We start from the raw sequence: 16,652 nt of genomic DNA, 5'->3' as shown, positions 1-16,652 counted from the left end.
GTTTTATTTAAAGGGATGTTTTAAAACTTGAGTGCATATAATTTTATCATTATAGAGAAGGGCATGATTTTCAGCACTCTACAAATATAACTCATTTCATTTTTTCTTTTTTTGTTGTTTTAGAGAGAAGAGAGAGAGAGAGAAGGGGGGATGAGCAGGAAGCATCATTTCCCATATGTGCCTTGACCAGGCAAGCCCAAGGTTTAGAACTGGCGACCTCAGCATTCCAGGTCGAAGCTTTATCCACTGTGCCACCACAGGTCAGGCACTCATTTCATTTTCCAAGCAATTCTGTGAGGAAGGCAAGATTCTTATTATTATTCCATTTTATAAATGAAGAGATGGAGGAAAGAAACGCAAAAAGCAGTAAGAAGCATAGCCTTGTCCTGACTAGGATAGTTCAATTGGTTAGAACATAGCCCCCATATGCCATGGTTGATCCCTGTCAGGGCACATACAAGAGTCAACCAATGAATGCATAAATAAGTGGATCAAATTGATGTTTTTTTTTTCTCTCTCTAAAATCAATCAATAATTTTATTTTTAAAGCACAGTCTTTATTCATGCACTCCATAAATACTGACTCCGCGCCCGGAACATTCATCTTTTACAACCCATACTTCCGGAGGGGTCCCAGAGGTACACCTCCTTAATACAGTTTCAGCAGGTAATTCCCCTTCACTATTTTCCCCCGAGTCACCCAAAATGACATCTGATTTGCAGTCATTTGTACAATGCTGACTTGGAGGGCAGTGCGCAGTCAGGACCGGGCCCTGGCTCCTCTCCCGGGTTTCTGGCGATCACTGAAACCTGAACAAGTAGTGGTTAACACTAGCGTTGTCTGCAGATTTCCTTCACCGCCAAGGGAAAGAGCACGCGCTCCCCAGCCCCGCCTCTTCTTCGGCAACGATGAATTGAGAGGCTCGGATTGGGCACAGGCAGGCCACGCCTCCACGTGTTCCCCAGTCAACTTCCTTGCTAGGTACGCTCCCTCCTCCTTAGTACCTCCCACAGCCCCACCTTACGTCTTTCCATATCCCCTCCTCGGTTATCCCGGGGGCTGCAGCTCGCACGGCAAACCCACCTCCCCTTGCCTCCCATTGGCTAGTCAGGTCCCGCGCGAGCGGAATCGTGCCCTTCCTCTCCGCCCCCGCAGAACGGGCCATGCCTCTCTGCTCCAGCTTTCTCCAAGATCCACCTCGAGGAGGGTGATCGACTGCTTCAGACGCGCGCACCTCCCGCCGGCCACGCCCTCAGCACGCCAGTAGCTGCGGCGGCTGGCAGCCCCGGCCGCGCACGCGCACTTGTCCACCCTCTGTGCCCAGTCGCGGGTCGCCTCGCGCTCTGTCTCGCGCCGCAGCCACTGCAGTAGCCGCGTTTTCTTGGGGTGCACGCGCACTGCGCTATCCGCGGCGGTTCCCAGCCCGAGGCCGCGACGGTGGCAGCGAGCCCTTCGGGAGCACACGCGCTCTCGCTTCTCACCCTACCCCGCGCTGACTGTCCCTTTGCGGCGCGCGACCGGGGCCGTTATCCTGCAACGGTCCCAGCGCCACGCACGCGCAGTAACGAAGGGCGCGCGCGAGGGAGCGGCGGCCGCAGAAAAGAGCCGCCGCCGTCGCCGCCGCCGCCGCCATTGCGAAGGAGGGAGGGCGCGAGGGAACGAGCGAGCGAGGCTGGTCCGCCCTCCCCTGGTTCCCGTCCCTCCCCCTTCCCCTCCCCGCCCCCCGGCCCCGAGGGACAGCCGCGGCGCGGCGGGAGGAGGAGGTGGAGGAGGCGGAGGAGGGAGCCCGCGAGGGAGGGTCCTCCCGGCCCCCCGCCGCCGCAGCCGCCGCCGCAGCCGCCGCCGCCTCCGCCTCAGCCGCCTCTAGACGAGGAGCAGTAGAACATGGCGCCGGGGCCGCCGTCGCCGCTGTTGGGATACCGGAGGCCGGGGCCGTGCTGAGGGCGCCCAGCTGGTGAGTGGGCCAGTTCGCGGGCTCTGGCGGTGAGGCCGGGCGCCGCCCCGCTGCGGGGTCCTGGGGGAGGCGGGGACCGCGGCACCGGGAGCCCGCGAACAATGGAGGAGCCAGAGGGGGAGGGGAGGGAGCGGCCCCCCAGTTCCCCGGGCCCGGCCGGCCCTGCAGCTTTGTGCTGCGACCCAGATTGCGGGGCCCGTCGGCCCTTCGGGCACACTCCTGACTGCCCCAGCCCTGCTGTCCCCGTGTCTGAGCCCCCACCCTCCGATTGGGGTCTCGGTATCTGCCTCGCCCCCCCACTTCAGCCACTCTGCTCGCAATTCTGCGCCCCCCTTTCGCATTCGCCCCTCCTGGACTCGGATGCTCACGGCACCCACTTTCTCAGTGACCCTTCTGCATCCCTTAATTCTGGCCTCCCACTTTGAGATTCGTGACCCTTCTGCCTCCTCTCCGATTCCGCTCTTGCCAGTCTTCGGATCTGCCCCCTTTTTTGACCTATCTACTCTTACTTCTCCTCTCCATCTATTGCATCCCCAGGAGCTGTCCCTCTATGACCTGCGGTTCCACCTCTTTGGAGATCCTTCTGGGATCCTCTTGCTCTGGCCGTGCAGACCCTAAGTCTTCTCCTTGGACTTAATTTCACCTCCTCCTTGGGCCCTACTGCCCGCGCACAGCACCTGCTGCACCCCAGGAATGCCCCTGGACTTTCAGATCCTTTCATACCTCGTTTCTCTGCCCCTTGCTCCCTCATGCTGTCTTCTTCCTTCTCAGATCTTGCTTCTCTTTGCCATTCAGACCCTTTCTTCTCTTCCAGACCTTTCTCCCTCCCGGTTCAGCCCCTTGCCCTATCTCATCTCTTTCTATGCCCCCTAACCTGCTTACTTTCCAACTCTGCCTTTTTGGAAGCAGCCTCCTCTCCGTCTCTGACCTTGCAGGTCTCATTATGCCATACACTTCTTTGCTGTCTCTCCGCAGCCCCAGTGCTGCCGAGTACGCAGTCTGCTCCAGCGTTCTTGAGGTTTTCTCTTCCCACTTCCTCATTGGCACTCTTGAGCTATTCCATTCATTTGCTCCCCCTTTCTTTGACCTGTCTTTCCTTCAGTTTCTTTGCTTCAGACTTTGCTCTCAGCCTCCTCTCTGCTCCAAGTCCTCTCATCTCCATTTTGGCTTTCCTTTAGTTTGCCCTTTACCTCATTAAACCCATCGATAACTTTTCTCTGACCCATCACCGCCTTCTCTCCCCTTCCGTTCCTGTTCATCTCACAGATCTGCCCCCAAATCCCTTTTGCACCTGCTTTCACTAGATCATTTCTGCCCCATCCTGTCTGTTGAACGTCTTCCTCCCAGCTCGGCCTCTTTTGGAGCTGTCCACTTGCTCACCTATTTTTTTGGACCCATTTCAACTTCTGCTGTTCCTGCTTGGAGTGGTCCTGTTTAATCCTGGTCTTCTTGTGACTGCCTCCCACCTCTGTTGCTTCTCAATTCTGAGATTACCACTTGACCTTTTCTCCCCCACCATTTTGATTCCACTCTCAACTTCCACTCTCTCCTTTCTTGTGTTTGTCCTCCCTGCTTGTCCTGTCTTGTATCTACTTTTTGAGTCCTCCTCCCAATTCTGGCCAGTACTAGAGATGTCTTCTCAACCATTCCTGTCATTCCCTGCCTCCTCACCTCCAAATCTCCCCTCTTGGAGCCTCCTATGTTCTTGGATGAATTCTTTTCTTACTTGTGAAACCCCCTCCCAATTCTGTGCTTCATGTACTCCTTTCCTTCCTTACCTTTCTTTTCCCTTGTTTCCTGCCAGTCTCTTTCTCTTCCCATTTAGTTTCTATCAGACTTGCTTTTCCCAGCTCCCCTCCCTTGACTCGTCCATTCCCCCACTGAGTGTCCCCCCTTCAGGCATGCTTTCCTGTAGTCCCCATCCTCAGCTTTGGAGGGGAAGGGGCTTGGGTTGGGTCTAGGGTTCTCTAGGCTCTGATTTAGTCTGCAGACTCCTTCGGCTCTGTGATCCTGGGGGTTTTATCCAAAGGGATCCTTTAAGATCTGGGTAAACAGGTGGGGGCTGGTTGATTGCTTACTGCTCTCTGGAGTCTAGGAGTGTCCTCCCTTCTCCCCACCCCCTTTTACCAAGGTTAATGGTAGGGGTAGATTTCTTCCCACTGCCCCGTTTTCTTTCCCTCTCTCACTTTGCTCCCTAGCCTTCAGTTCCCTGGGCTTTGCTGCTTTGTGTCCTTCAGAAAAGGAGAGTGCAGCTGCTCACAGGTCTTGCTTCTCTTTCTCCCTTTCCCTTCCCTCTTTGAGCTATTGTAAAGAGACAGTTGTACCCTCTTCCCCTTTACCTACAAGCCAGCACCACTTTGGAGAGCTTAGGAGTGTGCTTTTTTGTTGTTTTTTTCCAGTTAACAAGTCATATTTTTGTTTTACCCTTGGCTAGGTAAATGCCAGTTCTCAAGTTCTCCCCAATCTCACCAGGGGTTGTGGACACATTTGGTGTTTACTGCTCTGGGTCTGTAGAAGAGAAGAGTCTTGCCCTTCCTAATGGCCTTCTGGTTTTCAGTGTAACCTTTGGGAGGCTGGGCGAGAGTGGGCTTTTTTCTTTTTCACCTCTGACCCAGGAAGGCTCCAGCTTCCTGGTCTTCAAACTAGTGGAGGCCTGGGTTTGGAAAGCTCTTATGGTTGTTTGTTGAAGGACATAGTGCCAGGTGTCACTCAGGTTTCTGCCCTCGGTATTGCAGGACCTCCCACCCACAGGAGCTGAATGCCTGTGGGCAGATCCAGGCTGGATTGTGGGGGACAGGGCTCACTGATGTATAAGGGTTATATGGGTGGGCCCTGACATGCTCCAAGCCTTTTAAGTGACCTGATTTGATAAAGTGGTGCCAGGAACTGGCTGATTTGATTGGATTTTTTGTCTTATTACCTGGGAAATTTACCTTGGCTACCTTCCCTTCAGCTGTTTTCTTCAGTGGTATTGTGTTGGGGGTGAGGTAGGAAATTCATTCAGAGGAAGAGGTGGTTGTCACAGAAAAGTCATCCAACTAGTTTACTTTTTTAACTTAGGACAGGGGAACCTTTTGCATGTTCTAGGTTTATTTTATTTCTTAAATAAATCAAAAGGCTGTTTTTTTCCCCCTAGGAATTGGCCTAGGGCAATTATGTATTAAAGCATCCACCCAGCTGTGAAGGAGAATTTACTGGAAGGACTTTATTTCTTAACTGAGCTATGATCAAACTTTATTTACTTAAGCTCTTATTTAAAAATAGTTCTGTGTGAACACATTTGAAATAAAAAACATTCACTGTCATCTACAGAATTGGACTCATCACATGTTAGGGCATTTGTATATAAGGTGGTGAGCAGGGCTGGGTTATAGATCCATTTGGCTCTTTTAGATTCTAACTTCTTAGGACTTGAACTTTCCTGGACAAGCAGAGGCTGGTGATTTTAAATATGTATGGCATGTGTCTTCACCGTTATTGACTTAAAGAGTTTTGGTTCATTTTTACTGGTTTCTGTTCATCTCTGAATTTTGGCCTTGTGAGTCATGATTCATTCTCTGAATTTTAGAATTCATGTTCCTCATGTTGGCATGAATAGCTTAAAAAATTCTTAATGTGGAAGTGGCAGCTAATTAAGAATAAAAACAACTGTATGCAGTACTGCTTAAATTTGCATTCCAGTGTTTTCACATCACTGGCAGGATAGACGGTTTCTCTGCATGCCCCGAGCCCAAGTTTACATAATAGGAAGACAGGCGACAGAAGAACAAAGAGCTGATTTTTCTTCCTAACTGGTAACTGATGTTCCAAAGACTGTCAGATTTCTCTGCTGGTAGCAGAGGCTCTAACCCCAGTATCAACATTTGCTTTTGTGATGGAATTGGATGCTACAGAAATCTGAGGTGGTAGCCTTGGCCTTCTGGAACAGTTAATGTGCCAGTTGGGGGTGGGGCATGGAGCAGGAGATGGTGGTAGACGACTGTTTTCAACTTAGCGACATGTCTTCAAGGGCTCTTCCCCTGCCTGGAAAATCTTTGTAATTCTGCTTTGTTCAAGGTTCTGCTACTGCTGCTGCTGTTGTTTAAACCTTTCTTTCTGGCTATGTCCCCCCTCTCTTACACATCTCCCCTTTTATCTTTGGCAGTATTTTTCTTGTCATGATACATTTAGGACAGCAAGAAATTTAAAAGTCATTATTTTTTTCATGCTGGACACATGGAAAGAGTTGTCCACGTGCAGATCCATGGATGGACCTGCTGGTGTCTTTCAGCAAAGGACAGTTTGGGAGAAGTGAGGGTTGCACAGGTGACTAAACCACAGCTTCATAGATATTTGGTCAGTCTGTATGTGATGGGAAAACATATCAGGTCACTATAGTTAGAGACTGAAAAGGGGAGAGAGTGCCTGACCAGGCGGTGACACAGTGGATGGAGCGTCTGACTGGGATGCGGAAGACCCAGGTTCGAGTCCCTGAGGTCGCCAGCTTGACCACGGGCTCATCTGATGTGAGCAAAAAGCTCACCAGCTTGGACCCAAGGTTGCTGACTTGAGCAAGGGGTTTTGGGTCTACTGTAGCCCCATGGTCAAGGCACATAAGAGAAAGCAATCAATGAACAACTAAGGTGTCACAACGAAAAACTGATGATTAATGCTTCTCATCTCTCCATTCCTGTCTGTCTGTCCCTATCTATCCCTTTCTCTGACTCTTGCTCTGTCTCTGTAAAAAAAAAAAAAAAAAAGAAAGAAAGAATGGATTGGTGTTCCTGTCTCTTTCCCTTCCTCTCTGGTTAAAATCAATAAATAAAAATTAAAAAAGAAAAGGTGAGAGAGCTTTTCCCTCTCTAGTTTGCTCTGCTGGTTCTGAGAGGTGTTAGGCATTTTGCAGGGCCTTCCTGCGATTTGCTTATTGCCATTTGCTGCCTGGTGGTCTAAATAGTCTTAATTTACCTAGTCATTGGGACATTTTATGGATCATCTAGTCCAGTTGTTTAAATTACCTTTTCCACACTGTATAAAATAGATAAACTTGGAGATTCTCTGCTCAAAGGGGGAGGAAATTGACTAGCAGAAATCCTTTGGGGGCCCTGGCCGGTTGGCTCAGCGGTAGAGCGTTGGCCTGGCGTGCGGGGGACCCAGGTTCGATTCCCGGCCAGGGCACATAGGAGAAGCGCCCATTTGCTTCTCCACCCCCCCCCTTCCTCTCTGTCTCTCTCTTCCCCTCCCGCAGCGAGGCTCCATTGGAGCAAAGATGGCCCGGGCGCTGGGGATGGCTCCTTGACCTCTGCCCCAGGCGCTAGAGTGGCTCTGGTCGCTGCAGAACGACCCCCTGGATTGGCAGAGCATCGCCCCCTGGTGGGCAGAGCATCGCCCCTGGTGGGCGTGCCGGGTGGATCCCAGTCGGGTGCATGCGGGAATCTGTCTGACTGTCTCCCCGTTTCCAGCTTCAGAAAAATACAAAAAAAAAAAGAAATCCTTTGGGTTTGGCAACACAATTTTAAAAAGCAGTGCCTGAAAAAAAAATAAATAAATAAAAAGCAGTGCCTGGTCTGGCCTCATTTACAGGTGGGGAAATGGAAGGCTTGCAAAAGGAGCATGGTGTGACAGGCTTCCTGTCATAGATGAAAGAGGGCTGGGCCTGGCCTCTGGTGGCGCAGTGGATAAAGCATCAACCGGGAAGGCTGATGTCGTCGTTTTGAAACCTCGGGCTTACCTGGTCAAGGCACATGTGACAAGCAATCAATGAACAACTAAAGTGAAGCAACTATGAGTAGATATTTCTTGAGCTGTCCCCCCCCCCGTAAAATCAATAAAATAATAAAATCTTTAAATTAAAAAAAAATAAAGTGCTGGACATGCAGGTGGGAGACCTTCTGGTCTAGCCCTTAACCCAATTAGTTGGAACATTGGACAAATCACTTCACCTCTTCAGACTTCACATTTCCTCTTCTGAAATGTAGTATGCTATCCAGGTTGTAGATTCTTGCTGTCCTGGGTCACATACCAAGTTAGAGCTGGGCCTAGATTCCGGGTGCTACTACCTACTTTGCAAATTATATTCTGTAACTGAGAATCAGGTATGCTATGGGCTCTTTCCTGGGGGATGCAGTAAAATGAATTAGATTACCTTTGTTGTATACTCTTTCACATGTAAAATAAACATTGCATCTCTTTCAGCCACTTGCATGAACAGTAGTTTATAATTTAAGGGGCATAGGGTATCCAGATTGTATTAACTACATAACTGAAACCATAGAATATGGGATTTTTCAAGCTGAGTCATTGTTAACCTAGGCTCTCAAATAGTGATGGTCTGAATAGCACTTGAATTGCTTGATGTTAAAAATGCAAACAAATCATTCATGTTCATCTTCCTGAAAGTTTATTTCTATTTAAACTTTGATAAGTGTTTTATCAGTCTTTATCTATGAAGAATTCTTTTTTTCCCCTTATAATTGATTTGAGAGAGAGAGAGAGAGAGAGAGAGAGAGAAGCATTCATTTGTTGTTCCACTTAGTTGTGTGTTTGTTGGTTGCATCCCATATGTGCCCTGACCAGAGATCAAACCCGCAGCCTTGGTGTTCAGGATGACGCTCTAACTGACTGGGCTAACTGGCCAAGGTCTGTAAAGAATTCTTGAAAATAACTTTTGGCATATGTCAGTCTAATTTTCATTTATTTGCTTCTCTGATATTAAATGCTATTTAAGTTGATATATTAGCAGAGAACCAGGTACTTTCAACCATGAAGCATCATCACAAGAAAGTAATACTTATTTTAGTTGAAAACAGACTTGCCTATCTCATTCATCTCCCTTTATTGAAATGAACATTTTCATTTTATGAAATTTCCAACAGCCCTGGCCGGTTGGCTCAGTGGTAGAGCGTCGGCCTGGCGTGCAGAGGTCCCGGGTTTGATTCCCGGCCAGGGCACATAGGAGAAGCGCCCATTTGCTTCTCCACCCCTCCCCCTCTCCTTCCTCTCTGTCTCTCTTCCCCTCCCGCAGCCCAGCCGAGGCTCCATTGGAGCAAAGATGGTCCGGGCGCTGGGGATGGCTCCTTGGCCTTTGCCCCAGGCGCTGGAGTGGCTCTGGTCGCAACAGAGCAACGCCCCGGAGGGGCAGAGCATCGCCCCTGGTGGGTGTGCCGAGTGGATCCCTGTCGGGTGCATGCGGGAGTCTGTCTGACTGTCTCTCCCCGTTTCCAGCTTCAGAAAAAAAAAAGAAAAAAGAAATTTCCAACAGTTGTGACTTGCATTATGCAACTATAGGCATTTCATACCTTTTTTGCTCTCCTAGTGTCTTTGCATTTTTATTTGGAAAATGTCCTTTTGCTGATCACTACAATAATATTGGCACTTGGTAATAGAATGTTTTTTTTTACAGAGACAGAGAGAGAGAGAGTCAGAGGTATAGATAGGGACAGACAGACAGGAATGGAGAGAGATGAGAAGCATCAGTCATCAGTTTTTTGTTGCGACACCTTAGTTGTTCATTGATTGCTTTCTCATATGTGCCTTGACCTTGGGCCTTCAGCAGACCGAATAACCCCTTGCTCGAGCCAGTGACCTTGGGTCCAAGCTGGTGAGCTTTTGTTCAAACCAGATGAGCCTGCGCTCAAGCTGGTGACCTCAAGGTCTTGAACCTGGGTCCTCTGCATCCCAGTCCGATGCTCTATCCACTGCGCCACCGCCTAGTCAGGCGGTAATAGAATTTGAATTATTAAGAGGCAGTTTCCTGTGGTATAAGGAATGTTGAATTGATAGTGAAGAAACCAGTGTCCCAGCCCTGGCACTGCTGCTTACTGGCTGTGTGACTGGCCAAATCATTTTTACTTGTCTGGGCTGCAGTTTCTTCATTAAAAAAGTGAAGGGGCCTGACCAGGTGGTGGCGCAGTGGATAAGAGCGTTGGACTGGGATGCGGAAGACCCAGGTTCAAGACCCTGAGGTCGCCAGCTTGAGCGCGGGCTCATCTGGTTTGAGCAAAAGCTCACCAGCTTGGACCCAAGGTCGCTGGGTCCAGCAAGGGGTCACTCGGTCTGCTGAAGGCCCGCGGTCAAGGCACATATGAGAAAGCAATCAATTAACAACTAAGGTGTTGCAATGCACAACGAAAAAAAAAAAGCAAAAAACAAAACTAAAGATTGATGCTTCTCATCTCTCCGTTCCTGTCTATTCCTCTCTCTGACCCTCTCTCTGACCCTGTATCTGTAAAAAAAAAAAAAAAAAAAAAAAGTGAAGGGATTATACTAGTTGGTTCCCATTCTGCCTTATTTTATAGCTAACGATACTGGAATGTCTTCTCTTTCTAGATAGTAAACTCTTTGAGGAAGGAGACCCTCTCATATATCTTTTATTTCCCATCACAGCTAGCAAAATACCTTATATATAGTAGGCCCCAGTGTGTAACATCGATTGAATCCAAACTGGTGCCAAAGCCTTTTTTTTTTTCTTTTTTTGATTGGGGGAGATGTGTGCACCAACTTTAAAGTCATTTTTAGGCTTTAAGCTCTTAGAAGGCATGCCTTCCTGGTCAGTATTTAATCTTCATACATATATACTCATATACATCATAAGTGTCTTATCGGGGGTTATACAGCTAATAAGTGGTAGAGCTGTGTTATAAATCCATTTCTGTCTGATTTCAAAATTTGTGTTTATTTTATTAGGCTGCCTTGCTTCTCTGGGATATAAGAAGAAGCTATAATTCAAGCCCTCGAGGAATTTATAGTCAGTTATAAACAATTAACTATATAGATATATATGTATATAAAATATAGGGTAGAGTTAAGGAAGAAAATGTCGAATAGACCAATCTGTTTAATTTCTGGTTCCTTGGGAGGCAGTCCGATAGTCATATAGATTTTTATATTGAGACACTAAGCACACAGTAGGGTCTATATTTTGGAAAGAATCTACAGCCACAAGTACCAGCTTGTCTGTCTAGTCAGCATTTTGGAAAAATTGAACATTTTATTTCGGACCTGGATTCAAACCCAGGTATACAAAACTATATAAGGCAAACTTGTCTAATAGAAGATAGAAATGTTTGGTCACAGGATGAATCTTAAATCTGTATTTTCTTTTTTCTGTGTGACAGAGACAGAGAAATAGAGAGAGGCACAGATAGACAAGAAGGGAGAGAAATGAGAAGCATCAATTCTTCGTTATGGCCCCTTAGTTGTTCATTGATTGCTTTCTCATATGCGCCTCGGGGTTTTGAACCTGGGTCCTCCACGTCCCAGTCCGACGCTCATCCACTGCGCCATCACTTGGTTAGGCTGTATTTTCTTTGGCAAATAGAAAAGTATCTTAAGTAGTTCCAAATTGAGAGAGTTTCTTCTTTTGAGTAAACTCCAGGCAACTAGAATGTGTAGATAAAAATACACTTTGCCCTTTGACTTACTTGTGTGGAGCTCATTCTAATATATTTTTTAAAAAAGAAAACTGCAATTCAAGCCTGCTGAAGTGTAATAAAAATTTATAAAGATATTGTTGCATTGTACTCCTCCCTGTCTCCATTTAAAGAAAAGTCAAAACCTGGCTTCATCTATTACAGCCTGCACTACTGAGGACTAAGATAAAGGAAAATGATTACCCTTAATTGCCACAGGCAATTAAAAAGGATTCTTTGTTCAGCAACAAATTGATTATATATAAATGAAAGTCAGCACTGCATTAACACAAGATTATTAGGTTCTTGAAATCTGGGTCTTCAGCCAACGCGGTTTTCACTTCCAGGGAATTATTTCCCTGGGAATGGGGTACCAAAATTAATGGTGATAAAAGTAGCATCAAGGCCCTTAATTTTCAATAATGTGTATTAAGTGTGTAGGTGGGGGGCTGGTGGATGCTGCTTTTGTGATACCATTTTTAGTGGCCTGAAATCATTGAATACTTTTTTAATGTTGCCAGCCTATAGGAAATTTCTTCCTTTGATTGGTCAGTCAGTTGAGGAATGCAGATAAAACCTTTGATAAATGAGGAAAAGGGAAAGGACCCCTGACTACTTTGGGAGTGGGTCTCAGCTTTTGGCATATGCCCAGGATTGGTAAACAGTCACAAAGGCTTGAAAATGGCAGTGTTAGCTAAAGTAGTTGTGATTTTTTTCTTTCATTTACTTTGCTTTTAAATTAAAGGTACAACTTATGTGCAGAAAAGTACATAAATCTTAAGTGTATGTTTCTGAATTTTCTACATGTTGTTCAAATCCCTCTTTCATATGATGGAGCATAATTTTCTTTCCTACACAATTCTTAATAAGTTGGAAGTTATTGGTGAGTCTCTATTTAGAAGGCACAAATGGGAATGTGTAAAATGAAATTTATAACGTGTTCAAGGTAACATCTGATAACGAATGGGATAATAGCGATCAGGTACAAATTACCACAAGTGTTGAAAGCATTCTTTTGATAACAGATCTTCCCTGTGTTGTAATTCCAGATTTTTTTGGTCACTGCTGATTATATCATGATGGGTAAACTTTTTGGAAAGCAGTTTGGCAATATTTCAAGCACGGTACAATCCTTGATATATTTAAAGGAATATGTATGGACCAGGAAATAGAGATGAAGATGATTATTGTATACAAAGATGTTAACTATAGTGATGTGTATAAAAAACATAACCTAACTTTTAGCTTTAGGGGAACAATTTTCAACCTGTGTGCGGTAAGATTTTTAAAACATGTAATACCTATTTAGTCAGGGGCACTGACCTCTGTTCTCTTAGATTGACAAATTTAAAAAATGTCAACAGCCAACACTACAATTGCCATCTAGTGTGAATGAATACCTAGGCCTAGCTGGATAACTTGGTTGGTTAGAGCATTGTTCCGAAGTGCAGAAGTTGCTGGTTCGATCCCTGGTTAGAGCACATAAAGGAACAAATGGATGTTCCTGTTTCTATCTCTCCTTTCCTCTCTTGCTAAAATCAATCAATAAATTTTTTTAAAAAAATTATGCCTATATTTTTTGTCAGCTTGGCAAAAAATATATTTTTTGGTGTGCTGCAGAATTTTAGTAATTAATTTATGTGTGCCATAAGATGAAAAAGGTTGATTATAGCTGCCCTCAGGGGAATGGTTGCTTTATGGAAAACTATAACGTCGTTATTAAAATAGGATGTCTTAGCCTGACCTGTGGTGGCGCAGTGGATATAACATTGACCTGGGATGCTGAGGTCCCAGGTTCGAAACCCCGAGGTTGCCTGCTTGAGCGCAGGCTTACCAAACAACTAAAGTGCCGCAACTGCGAGCTGATTCTTCTCATCTCTCTCCCTTTCTTCCTGTCTTTCTGTCTGTGTGTGTCTCTCTTGCTAAGAAAAAAAGAAAAGAAAAAGGATGTTTTGGAGAATTCTTTTTATTATAAACATTAAAAAAAATTTTTTAAATTCATTTTAGAGGAGAAGGAAGAGAGAGAAAGAGAGAAGGGGGGAGGAGCAGGAAGCATCAGCTCCCATATGTGCCTTGACCAGGCAAGCCGAGGGTTTTGAACCAGCAACCTCAGAGTTCCAGATCGACGCTTTATCCACTGTGCCACCACAGGTCAGGTGAGAATTCTTGACATGGGAAGGGCATACAAAATAAAATTAAGTATGAGGAAAAAGTAGGATATAGAACTATGATCAGTAAGATTTCAGTTATTTAAAATATGGGAAAAAGTTGAAGAAATTTGCCAAAGTGCTGTTAGTATTGATCTCTGCTGTTTAATTTTGAGTGATTAAAATTTTTTTTCTCTAATTTTTCTACAATGATTCAGAGGAAACAAGGATAAAGTATTTTTTGCAGTGTGGTTGTATTATGTTTGGTTTTTCTTATAAATGTATGAAGGTAAATTAAGCTGAAAAGCAAGAAATTAGTGATAGCTCTGTGGGACTATACTTTGCAGTGCTTTAGTTGTTCATTGATTGTTTCTCATCTGTGCCTTGATGTGGGGGCGGGCTCCAGCTGAGCCAGTGATCCCTTGCTCAAGCCAGTGAACGTGGAGTCATGTCTATGTTCCCACGCTCAAGCAGGTGATCCCACGTTCAAGCTGGTGAGCCTGCATTCCTCAGGACCGCGCTCAAGCAGGCAACCTCAGAGTTTCCAACCTGGGACCTCAGCATCCCAGGTCAATGCTCTATCCACTGCGCCACCACTGGTCTGGCGGGACTTGTACCTTTGAAGGTGAGGCAGTTACCCTTTCTTGGAATAACAATTGAATTAATTACTAGTGATATTAACCAGTTAATAACAAAAATATGCTTACTTTGTACCAGGAGACTGCTGAGGCAGGTGGTATTTCATTTTCTTTCAGCGGAAGTGAGGCTTCCAGAGGGGACTTGCGCAAGGCCATGTAGCTAGTATGACCCTGAGGCAGTCTGGTTTAGAGCCTTTGCCCTGAGGTCCTCCTTATCTCTGTCACCTTCTCTGGTGTGCTTTACACTGTACAGAAGTGGGAAGAGCTGAAGTCTATTTCATGGCTGATAGTTTTAAGTTCCCTTTTAGGAGCTTCCCCCCTCTGCTGTATTTGTTTTAAGAGAAAGGAGCTATAAGTACAGTATATTACTTTTTCCTTTTCTTGGTCATAATCAGGAATGGCCATGAAACTAGTTATATCTTCCCTTTCATGAGCCAAAATTCTTTTTTTTTTTTAAGTTAAAGGAGGGGAGATAGTGAAACAGACTCCCACATGCACCCCAACTGGGATCCACCCAGCAATCCCCGCCTAGGGCCCATGCTTGAATCAACCAAGCTATTTTTAGCACCTGAGGCCTACTCTCGGACCAAGGAGCCATCCTCAGCACCTGGGCCTACACTCAAATCAATCAAACCACTGACTGCAGGAGGGGAAGAGGGAGAGAAAGGAGAGGAAGGGAAAGAGAAGCAGATGGTTGCTTCTCCTGTGTGCCCTGAGTGGGAATTGAACCCAAGACTTCCATCTGCCAGGCCAACGGTTGGGCCCCACAGAGCCAGCCAGCTAGGGCCCCAAAAATCTTTAAATAAATGAGATTTAAATACTTCTATTTAATATATTTAATTTTTTTTTTTTGGGTGGCAGAGACAGAGAGAGTCAGAGAGAGGGATAGATAGGGACAGACAGACAGACAGGAAGGGAGAGGGATGAGAAACATCAATTCTTTGTTGCGGTTCCTTAGTTGTTCATTGATTACTTTCTCATATGTGCCTTGACCGGGGGGCTACAGCAGACCAAGTGACCCCTTGCTTGAACCAGCAACCTTGGGTTCAAGCTGATGAGCCTTGCTCAAACCAGATGAGCCTGTGCTCAAGCTGGCGACCTCGGGGTCTCAAACCTGGGTTCTCCACATCCCAGTCTGACGCTCTATCCACTGTGCCACCGCCTGGTCAGGCTAATATATTTAATTTTATTTAAATATCCAAATAATTAAGGTTTATTAAGCAGAAAAGGGAACAAACTAGTTTTTTGTAGCCTCAGAGGATATTTTTTTCCTCCCTATTCAACCACTGTTGGGTGTCTGCACTGTTTAGCCTAGGGGTAGTCAACCTTTTTATACCTACTGCCCACTTTTGTATCTCTGTTAGTAGTAAAATTTTCTAACCGCCCACCAGTTCCACAGTAATGATGATTTATAAAGTAGGGAAGTAACTTTACTTTATAAAATTTATAAAGCAGGGTTACAGCAAGTTAAAGCATATCATAATAATTACTTACCAAGTACTTTAAGTCGGATTTTTGCTGTTTGGCAGAATAAATCTTTATAAAACAACTTACTATAGTTAAATCTATCTTTTTATTTATACTTTGGTTGCTCTACTACCGCCCACCATGAAAGCTGAAATGCCCACTAGTGGGCGGTAGGGACCAGGTTGACTACCACTGGTTTAGAGTAACAGTTTTACAAAACATGCCTCCTCCTCTGTCAGAGTGTTTATTCACCACTTATACAACAAAAGCAATTCTTCCCTTATAGGTAACACAAGGAACACCCTGTTTCTGTACCAGAAAGTAAAAAATTTAGAAGACTAGTGTAGCCTGATCTTTCCCCCCTGATCTTATCTTAAAGAATTAAGTGTGACTAACCATTTCTTTTTTGTGTGTGTATGAGACAGAGACAGAGAGAGGGTCAGATAGGGACAGATAGACAGGAAGGGAGAGAGATGAGAAACATCAATTCTTTGTTGCGGTTCCTTAGTTCATTGATTTCTCATATGTGCTTTGACTGGGGCGAGGGGCGGGGACTACAGCAGACTAAGTGACCCCTTGCTTGAGCCAGCAACCTTGGGCTCAAGTTGGTGAGCCTTACTCAAACCAGATGAACCTGCGGTCAAGCTGGCGATCTCGGGATTTCGAACCTGAGTCCTCCACATCCCAGTCTGACGCTCTATCCACTGTGCCACTGCCTGATCAGGTCCAATTTATGTTTTATTGAATAAGAAATAATTTGGAGATTTAAAATTTTATCTTGTTTTTATTGTTATAAGACACTTGTATACACATATACTTGTTACTGGTAATTTGTTTTTTCTCTTTTTAACAAGAGACAGACACAGGAAAGGAGAGAGATGAGAAGCATCAATTCGTAGTTGTGTCACTTTAGTTGTTCATTGATTGCTTCTAATACATGCAGTGACCAGGCAGCTCCAGCCAAGTCAGTGACCCCTTGCTCAAGCCAGCAACCATGGGATCATGTAGATCAGCTGTTCTCAACCTGTGGGTCGCGACCCCGGAGGGGGTCGAACG

At 45.7% G+C, this 16,652-nt stretch overlaps 1 protein-coding gene across 1 annotated transcript in view; it reads left to right on the top strand.

Moving 5' to 3' along the window:
* Positions 1–1,738: 1,738 nt before the first annotated feature.
* Positions 1,739–16,652, top strand: part of ARHGAP35 (Rho GTPase activating protein 35) — a 152,682-nt gene continuing 137,768 nt past the window's right edge. Inside the window, exon 1 of the mRNA XM_066271719.1 lies at positions 1,739–1,955. The gene's annotated coding sequence lies outside the window, so the exon portion shown is untranslated. The remainder of the gene's footprint in view (positions 1,956–16,652) is intronic.

Source organism: Saccopteryx bilineata, chromosome 3, assembly GCF_036850765.1.
Source record: "Saccopteryx bilineata isolate mSacBil1 chromosome 3, mSacBil1_pri_phased_curated, whole genome shotgun sequence".
Taxonomy (NCBI): Eukaryota; Metazoa; Chordata; class Mammalia; order Chiroptera; family Emballonuridae; genus Saccopteryx; species Saccopteryx bilineata.
This window is presented reverse-complemented; position numbering and strand designations above follow the sequence as displayed.